The sequence below is a fragment of the Gasterosteus aculeatus genome, unplaced genomic scaffold, assembly GCF_964276395.1.
Source record: "Gasterosteus aculeatus unplaced genomic scaffold, fGasAcu3.hap1.1 HAP1_SCAFFOLD_36, whole genome shotgun sequence".
Taxonomy (NCBI): domain Eukaryota; kingdom Metazoa; phylum Chordata; class Actinopteri; order Perciformes; family Gasterosteidae; genus Gasterosteus; species Gasterosteus aculeatus.
The window spans coordinates 122,501-130,000 of NW_027554894.1; positions in this window are offsets into that span (position 1 = coordinate 122,501).

The window sequence follows — 7,500 nt, forward strand, 5'->3', positions numbered from 1 at the left end:
GTTTCTAAAAACCAGGTTTCTGAAATCTGCGACCTGGTGGCCCAGTGATGTCGGCTGGAACTTTTTTTTTCCGGTCCGCTCAAAATTCTCCAGGCATTTTCTGAGCTTTCCTTCACATAGTCCGACTTTTACTTAGTTTCTGACGGAGCCAAAAAAGTCCGGGTTTTTTTGCCCTCCTTATCGTCCCGACTGGAAACTTTAACTTCGTATTTTAAGTCAGAAAATTAAAGTCCTTTTCATCCAGGAGACCGACCCTTCCTGCAAAGCGTCCCAAATGGCCCTTTGTCGTCGGATATCTGTCGGGAAATACCGCTCCATGGAACTGTTTATTTCATCCATCCACTGCACCTGCTGTTCTGACATCAGCATCCGAGAATAGTGTCCCGTACTGGGACATGGTCTGGGATCTCCCGCTCCATGGAACTCTGTATTCATCCGTCCACTGCACCTGCTGTTCTGACATCAGCATCCGAGAATAGTGTGCCGTTATGGGACATGGTCTGGGATCTCCTGCTCTATGGAACTGTTTATTTCATCCATCCAGTGCACCTGCCGTTCTGCCATCAGTGTCCGACAACAGCGCTTCATCATCGGATATCTGCCGTGAGATACCGCTCTCTGGAACTGTTTATTTCATCCATCCACTGCACCTGCTGTTCTGCCATCAGTGTCCGACAATAGCGCTTCTTCATCGGATATCAGCCGGGATCTCACGCTCTCTGGAACTGTTTACTTCATCCATCCACTGCACCTGCTGTTCTGCCATCAGTGTCCGAGAACAGTGCTTCTTCATCGGATATCAGCCGGGATCTCACGCTCTCTGGAACTGTTTAATTCGTCCATCCACTGCACCTGCTGTTCTGCCATCAGTGTCCGACAACAGCGCTTCATCATCGGATAACTGCCGTGAAATACCGCTCTCTGGAACTGTTTATTTCATCCACCGCACCTGCTGTTCTGCCATCAGTGTCCGACAACAGCGCTTCATCATCGGATAGCTGCCGTGAAATACCGCTCTCTGGATCTGCTCTGTTCTGGCAGGTAATCAGGGAGATTTTAAGTAGATGAGCGTCCGGGAATAGTGCACTGCACTTGGGCAGGTCACGCCGCGTAACCCGCCCCATATCCCGGTTCCCGAACCCGCTTTTCCGCCCAAAGTTGTCCGAAGATGCTTAGGCCCAGCTGGGGAACGCTCCCCACGAAGCCCGGGTCTCAGCCCTGGAGCCCTGTGTTTCCGAAAACCAGGTTTCTGAAATCTGCGACCTGGTGGCCCAGTGATGTCAGCTGGAACTTTTTTTTTCCGGTCCGCTCAAAATTCTCCAGGGGATTTTAGGGCTTTGCGCCACATATTCCGACTTTTACTTAGTTTCTGACGGAGCCAAAAAAGTCCGGGTTTTTTTGCCCTCCTTATCGTCCCGACTGGAAACTTTAACTTTTTTTTTAAGTCAGAAAATTAAAGTCTTTTTCATCCAGGAGACCGACCCTTCCTTCAAAGCGTCCCAAGTGGTCCTTCGTCATCGGATATCTGTCGGGAAATACCGCTCCATGGAACTGTTTATTTCATCCATCCGCTGCACCTGCTGTTCTGCCATCAGTGTCCGACAATAGCGCTTCTTCATCGGATATCTGCCGGGATCTCACGCTCTCTGGAACTGTTTAATTCATCCATCCGCTGCACCTGCTGTTCTGACATCAGCATCCGAGAATAGTGTCCCGTACTGGGACATGGTCTGGGATATCCCGCTCTCTGGAACTGTGTTATGTTTATTTCCTTCATCCACTGCACCTGCTGTTCTGACATCAGCATCCGAGAATAGTGTCCCGTACTGGGACATGGTCTCGGATCTCCCGCTCTCTGGAACTATGTTCTGTTTATTTCCTTCATCCACTGCACCTGCTGTTCTGACATCAGCATCCGAGAATAGTGTCCCGTACTGGGACATGGTCTCGGATCTCCCGCTCTCTGGAACTATGTTCTGTTTATTTCCTTCATCCACTGCACCTGCTGTTCTGACATCAGCATCCGAGAATAGTGTCCCGTACTGGGACATGGTCTGGGATCTCCCGCTCCATGGAACTGTGTTCTGTTTATTTCCTTCATCCACTGCACCTGCTGTTCTGCCATCAGTGTCCGACAATAGCGCTTCATCATCGGATATCTGCCGTGAAATACCGCTCTCTGGATCTGCTCTGTTCTGGCAGGTAATCAGGGAGATTTTAAGTAGATGAGTGTCCGGGAATAGTGGGCCGTTCTGGGACTTGGTCTGGGATATCCCGCTCTCTGGAACTATGTTCTGTTTATTTCCTTCATCCAGTGCACCTGCTGTTCTGCCATCAGTGTCCGACAATAGCGCGCCGTTCTGGGACTTGGTCTGGGATATCCCGCTCTCTGGAACTATGTTCTGTTAATTTCCTTCATCCAGTGCACCTGCTGTTCTGCCATCAGTGTCCGACAATAGCGCTTCATCATCGGATATCTGTCGTGAAATACCGCTCTCTGGAACTGTGTATTAGTCCGTCCGCTGCACCTGCTGTTCTGACATCAGCATCCGAGAATAGTGCGCCGTTCTGGGACATGGTCTGGTCTCTGCCGCTCTCTGGAACTCTGTATTCATCCATGCGTTACACCTGCTGTTCTGACATCAGCATCCGAGAATTGTGTCCCGTACAGGGACATGGTCTGGTCTCTGCCGCTCTCTGGAACTCTGTATTCATCCATGCGTTACACCTGCTGTTCTGACATCAGCATCCGAGAATAGTGTCCCATACAGGGACATGGTCTGGTCTCTGCCGCTCTCTGGAACTCTGTATTCATCCGTCCACTGCACCTGCTGTTCTGCCATCAGCATCCGAGAATAGTGCCCCGTACTGGGACATCAGCCAGGACGCACCGCCGTCATCTCGTTCGTTCGCTCAGTCATCCATCCACGAAAGCTACCGATCAGCCACAGTGCCCGGAATGATGCCTCCTGCCGGGGTAGCGTCCGCTTGCTCCCCGACAGCCAGTTCTGCATGAGGCTCCGGTTCTTCCACCCCCGCCACTGTCCGAGGGTGTCCGAAAATACTGAGGTCTGAGTCGGATCCGAACCGCACAACCACACGGTCTTCACGACTGGAGGCCTATGTTTCTAAAAACCGGGTTTCAGGAATCTGCGACCTGGTGGCCCAGTGATGTCGGCTGGAACTTTTTTTTTCCGGTCCGCTCAAAATTCTCCAGGCATTTTCTGAGCTTTCCTTCACATAGTCCGACTTTTACTTAGTTTCTGACGGAGCCAAAAAAGTCCGGGTTTTTTTGCCCTCCTTATCGTCCCGACTGGAAACTTTAACTCCGTATTTTAAGTCAGAAAATTAAAGTTCTTTTCATCCAGGAGACCGACCCTTCCTTCAAAGTGTCCCATACAGTGCTTCGTCATCGGACATCGGCCGGGATCTCCCGCTCTCTGGAACTGTGTATTCATCCATGCGGTACACCTGCTGTTCTGCCATCACTGTCCGGGAATAGTGTGTCGTTCTGGGACTTGGTCTGGTCTCTGCCGCTCTCTGGAGCTCTTTATTCATCCATCATGTACACGTGCTGGTCTGCCATCACTGTCCGGGAATAGTGTGTCGTTCTGGGTCATGGTCTGGGTTCTGCCGCTCTCTGGAACTCTTTATTCATCCATGCGGTACACCTGCTGGTCTGCCATCACTGTCCGGGAATAGTGTACCGTTCTGGGACTTGGTCTGGTCTCTGCCGCTCTCTGGAGCTCTTTATTCATCCATCCACTGCACCTGCTGTTCTGCCATCACTGTCCGGGAACAGTGTGCCGTTCTGGGTCATGGTCTGGGATATCACGCTCTCTGGAACTCTTTATTCATCCATCATGTACACCTGCTGGTCTGCCATCACTGTCCGGGAATAGTGTACCGTTCTGGGACTTGGTCTGGTCTCTGCCGCTCTCTGGAACTCTTTATTCATCCATGCGGTACACCTGCTGTTCTGCCATCACTGTCCGGGAACAGTGTGCCATTCTGGGTCATGGTCTGGGATATCACGCTCTCTGGAACTCTTTATTCATCCATCATGTACACCTGCTGTTCTGCCATCACTGTCCGGGAATAGTGTGTCGTTCTGGGTCATGGTCTGGGATATCACGCTCTCTGGAACTCTTTATTCATCCATGCGGTACACCTGCCGTTCTGCCATCACTGTCCGAGAATAGTGTGTCGTTCTGGGACTTGGTCTGGTCTCTGCCGCTCTCTGGAGCTCTTTATTCATCCATGCGGTACACCTGCTGGTCTGTCATCACTGTCCGGGAACAGTGTGCCGTTCTGGGACTTGGTCTGGTCTCTGCCGCTCTCTGGAGCTCTTTATTCATCCATGCGGTACACCTGCTGGTCTGCCATCACTGTCCGGGAACAGTGTACCGTTCTGGGACTTGGTCTGGTCTCTGCCGCTCTCTGGAGCTCTTTATTCATCCATGCGGTACACCTGCTGTTCTGCCATCACTGTCCGGGAATAGTGTGTCGTTCTGGGACTTGGTCTGGTCTCTGCCGCTCTCTGGAACTCTGTATTCATCCATGGGGTACACCTGCTGGTCTGCCATCACTGTCCGGGAACAGTGTGCCGTTCTGGGTCATGGTCTGGGATATCACGCTCTCTGGAACTATGTTCTGATTATTTCCTTCATCCACTGCACCTGCTGTTCTGCCATCAGTGTCCGACAACAGCGCTTCATCATCGGATAACTGCCGTGAAATACCGCTCTCTGGATCTGCTCTGTTCTGGCAGGTAATCAGGGAGATTTTAAGTAGATGAGTGTCCGGGAATAGCGGGCCGTTCTGGGACTTGGTCTGGGATATCACGCTCTCTGGAACTATGTTCTGTTTATTTCCTTCATCCAGTGCACCTGCTGTTCTGCCATCAGTGTCCGACAATAGCGCGCCGTTCTGGGACTTGGTCTGGGATATCACGCTCTCTGGAACTATGTTCTGTTTATTTCCTTCATCCAGTGCACCTGCTGTTCTGCCATCAGTGTCCGACAATAGCGCTTCATCATCGGATATCTGTCGTGAAATACCGCTCTCTGGAACTGTGTATTAGTCCGTCCGCTGCACCTGCTGTTCTGACATCAGCATCCGAGAATAGTGTGCCGTTCTGGGACATGGTCTGGGATCTCCCGCTGTCTGGAACTGTGTGTTCATCCATACGTTACACCTGCTGTTCTGACATCAGCATCCGAGAATGGTGTGCCGTTCTGGGACATGGTCTGGGATCTCCCGCTGTCTGGAACTGTGTATTAGTCCGTCCGCTGCACCTGCTGTTCTGACATCAGCATCCGAGAATAGTGCGCCGTTCTGGGACATGGTCTGGTCTCTGCCGCTCTCTGGAACTCTGTATTCATCCATGCGTTACACCTGCTGTTCTGACATCAGCATCCGAGAATAGTGTCCCGTACAGGGACATGGTCTGGTCTCTGCCGCTCTCTGGAACTCTGTATTCATCCATGCGTTACACCTGCTGTTCTGACATCAGCATCCGAGAATAGTGTCCCGTACAGGGACATGGTCTGGTCTCTGCCGCTCTCTGGAACTCTGTATTCATCCATGCGTTACACCTGCTGTTCTGACATCAGCATCCGAGAATAGTGTCCCGTTCTGGGACATGGTCTGGTCTCTGCCGCTCTCTGGAACTCTGTATTCATCCATGCGTTACACCTGCTGTTCTGACATCAGCATCCGAGAATAGTGGGCCGTTCTGGGACATGGTCTGGGATATCACGCTGTCTAGAACTGTGTGTTCATCCGTCCACTGCACCTGCTGTTCTGCCATCAGCATCCGAGAATAGTGCCCCGTACTGGGACATCAGCCAGGACGCACCGCCGTCATCTCGTTCGTTCGCTCAGTCATCCATCCACGAAAGCTACCGATCAGCCACAGTGCCCGGAATGATGCCTCCTGCCGGGGCAGCGTCCGCTTGCTCCCCGACAGCCAGTTCTGCATGAGGCTCCGGTTCTTCCACCCCCGCCACTGTCCGAGGGTGTCCGAAAATACTGAGGTCTGAGTCGGATCCGAACCGCACAAACGCCGGTCTTCACGACTGGAGGCCTATGTTTCTAAAAACCGGGTTTCAGGAATCTGCGACCTGGTGGCCCAGTGATGTCGGCTGGAACTTTTTTTTTCCGGTCCGCTCAAAATTCTCCAGGCATTTTCTGAGCTTTCCTTCACATAGTCCGACTTTTACTTAGTTTCTGACGGAGCCAAAAAAGTCCGGGTTTTTTTGCCCTCCTTATCGTCCCGACTGGAAACTTTAACTCCGTATTTTAAGTCAGAAAATTAAAGTTCTTTTCATCCAGGAGACCGACCCTTCCTTCAAAGTGTCCCATACAGTGCTTCGTCATCGGACATCGGCCGGGATCTCCCGCTCTCTGGAACTGTGTGTTCATCCATACGTTACACCTGCTGTTCTGACATCAGCATCCGAGAATGGTGTGCCGTTCTGGGACATGGTCTGGGATCTCCCGCTGTCTGGAACTGTGTATTAGTCCGTCCGCTGCACCTGCTGTTCTGACATCAGCATCCGAGAATAGTGCGCCGTTCTGGGACATGGTCTGGTCTCTGCCGCTCTCTGGAACTCTGTATTCATCCATGCGTTACACCTGCTGTTCTGACATCAGCATCCGAGAATAGTGTCCCGTACAGGGACATGGTCTGGTCTCTGCCGCTCTCTGGAACTCTGTATTCATCCATGCGTTACACCTGCTGTTCTGACATCAGCATCCGAGAATAGTGTCCCGTACAGGGACATGGTCTGGTCTCTGCCGCTCTCTGGAACTCTGTATTCATCCATGCGTTACACCTGCTGTTCTGACATCAGCATCCGAGAATAGTGTCCCGTTCTGGGACATGGTCTGGTCTCTGCCGCTCTCTGGAGCTCTTTATTCATCCATGCGGTACACCTGCTGTTCTGCCATCACTGTCCGGGAATAGTGTGCCGTTCTGGGTCATGGTCTGGTCTCTGCCGCTCTCTGGAACTCTTTATTCATCCATGGGGTACACCTGCTGGTCTGCCATCACTGTCCGGGAACAGTGTGCCGTTCTGGGTCATGGTCTGGTCTCTGCCGCTCTCTGGAGCTGTTATTTTCCTCCATCCGGTACACCCACTGCTCTGCCATCACTGTCCGAAAATAGTGCTCCGAAATCGGGTAAGTCGCGCGGGGGGCCACCCCCGTATCTCGGCTCCAGGAGCCTCTTTCCGCCCGGGGCCTGGCCCACTATGCTTAGGTCCAGCTGGGGAACGCTCCCCCCGAAGCTCGGGGCCCTGTCCTGGAGATCTCTGTTTCCGAAAACCAGGTTTCTGAAATCTGCGACCTGGTGGCCCAGTGATGTGAGCTAAAAAAAAATTTATCGAAGCGATCTAAAAAAGCCCAGGCATTTTCTGAGCTTTCCTTCACATATTCCGACTTTTACTTAGTTTCTGACGGAGCCAAAAAAGTCCGGGTTTTTTTCGCTCCACATAG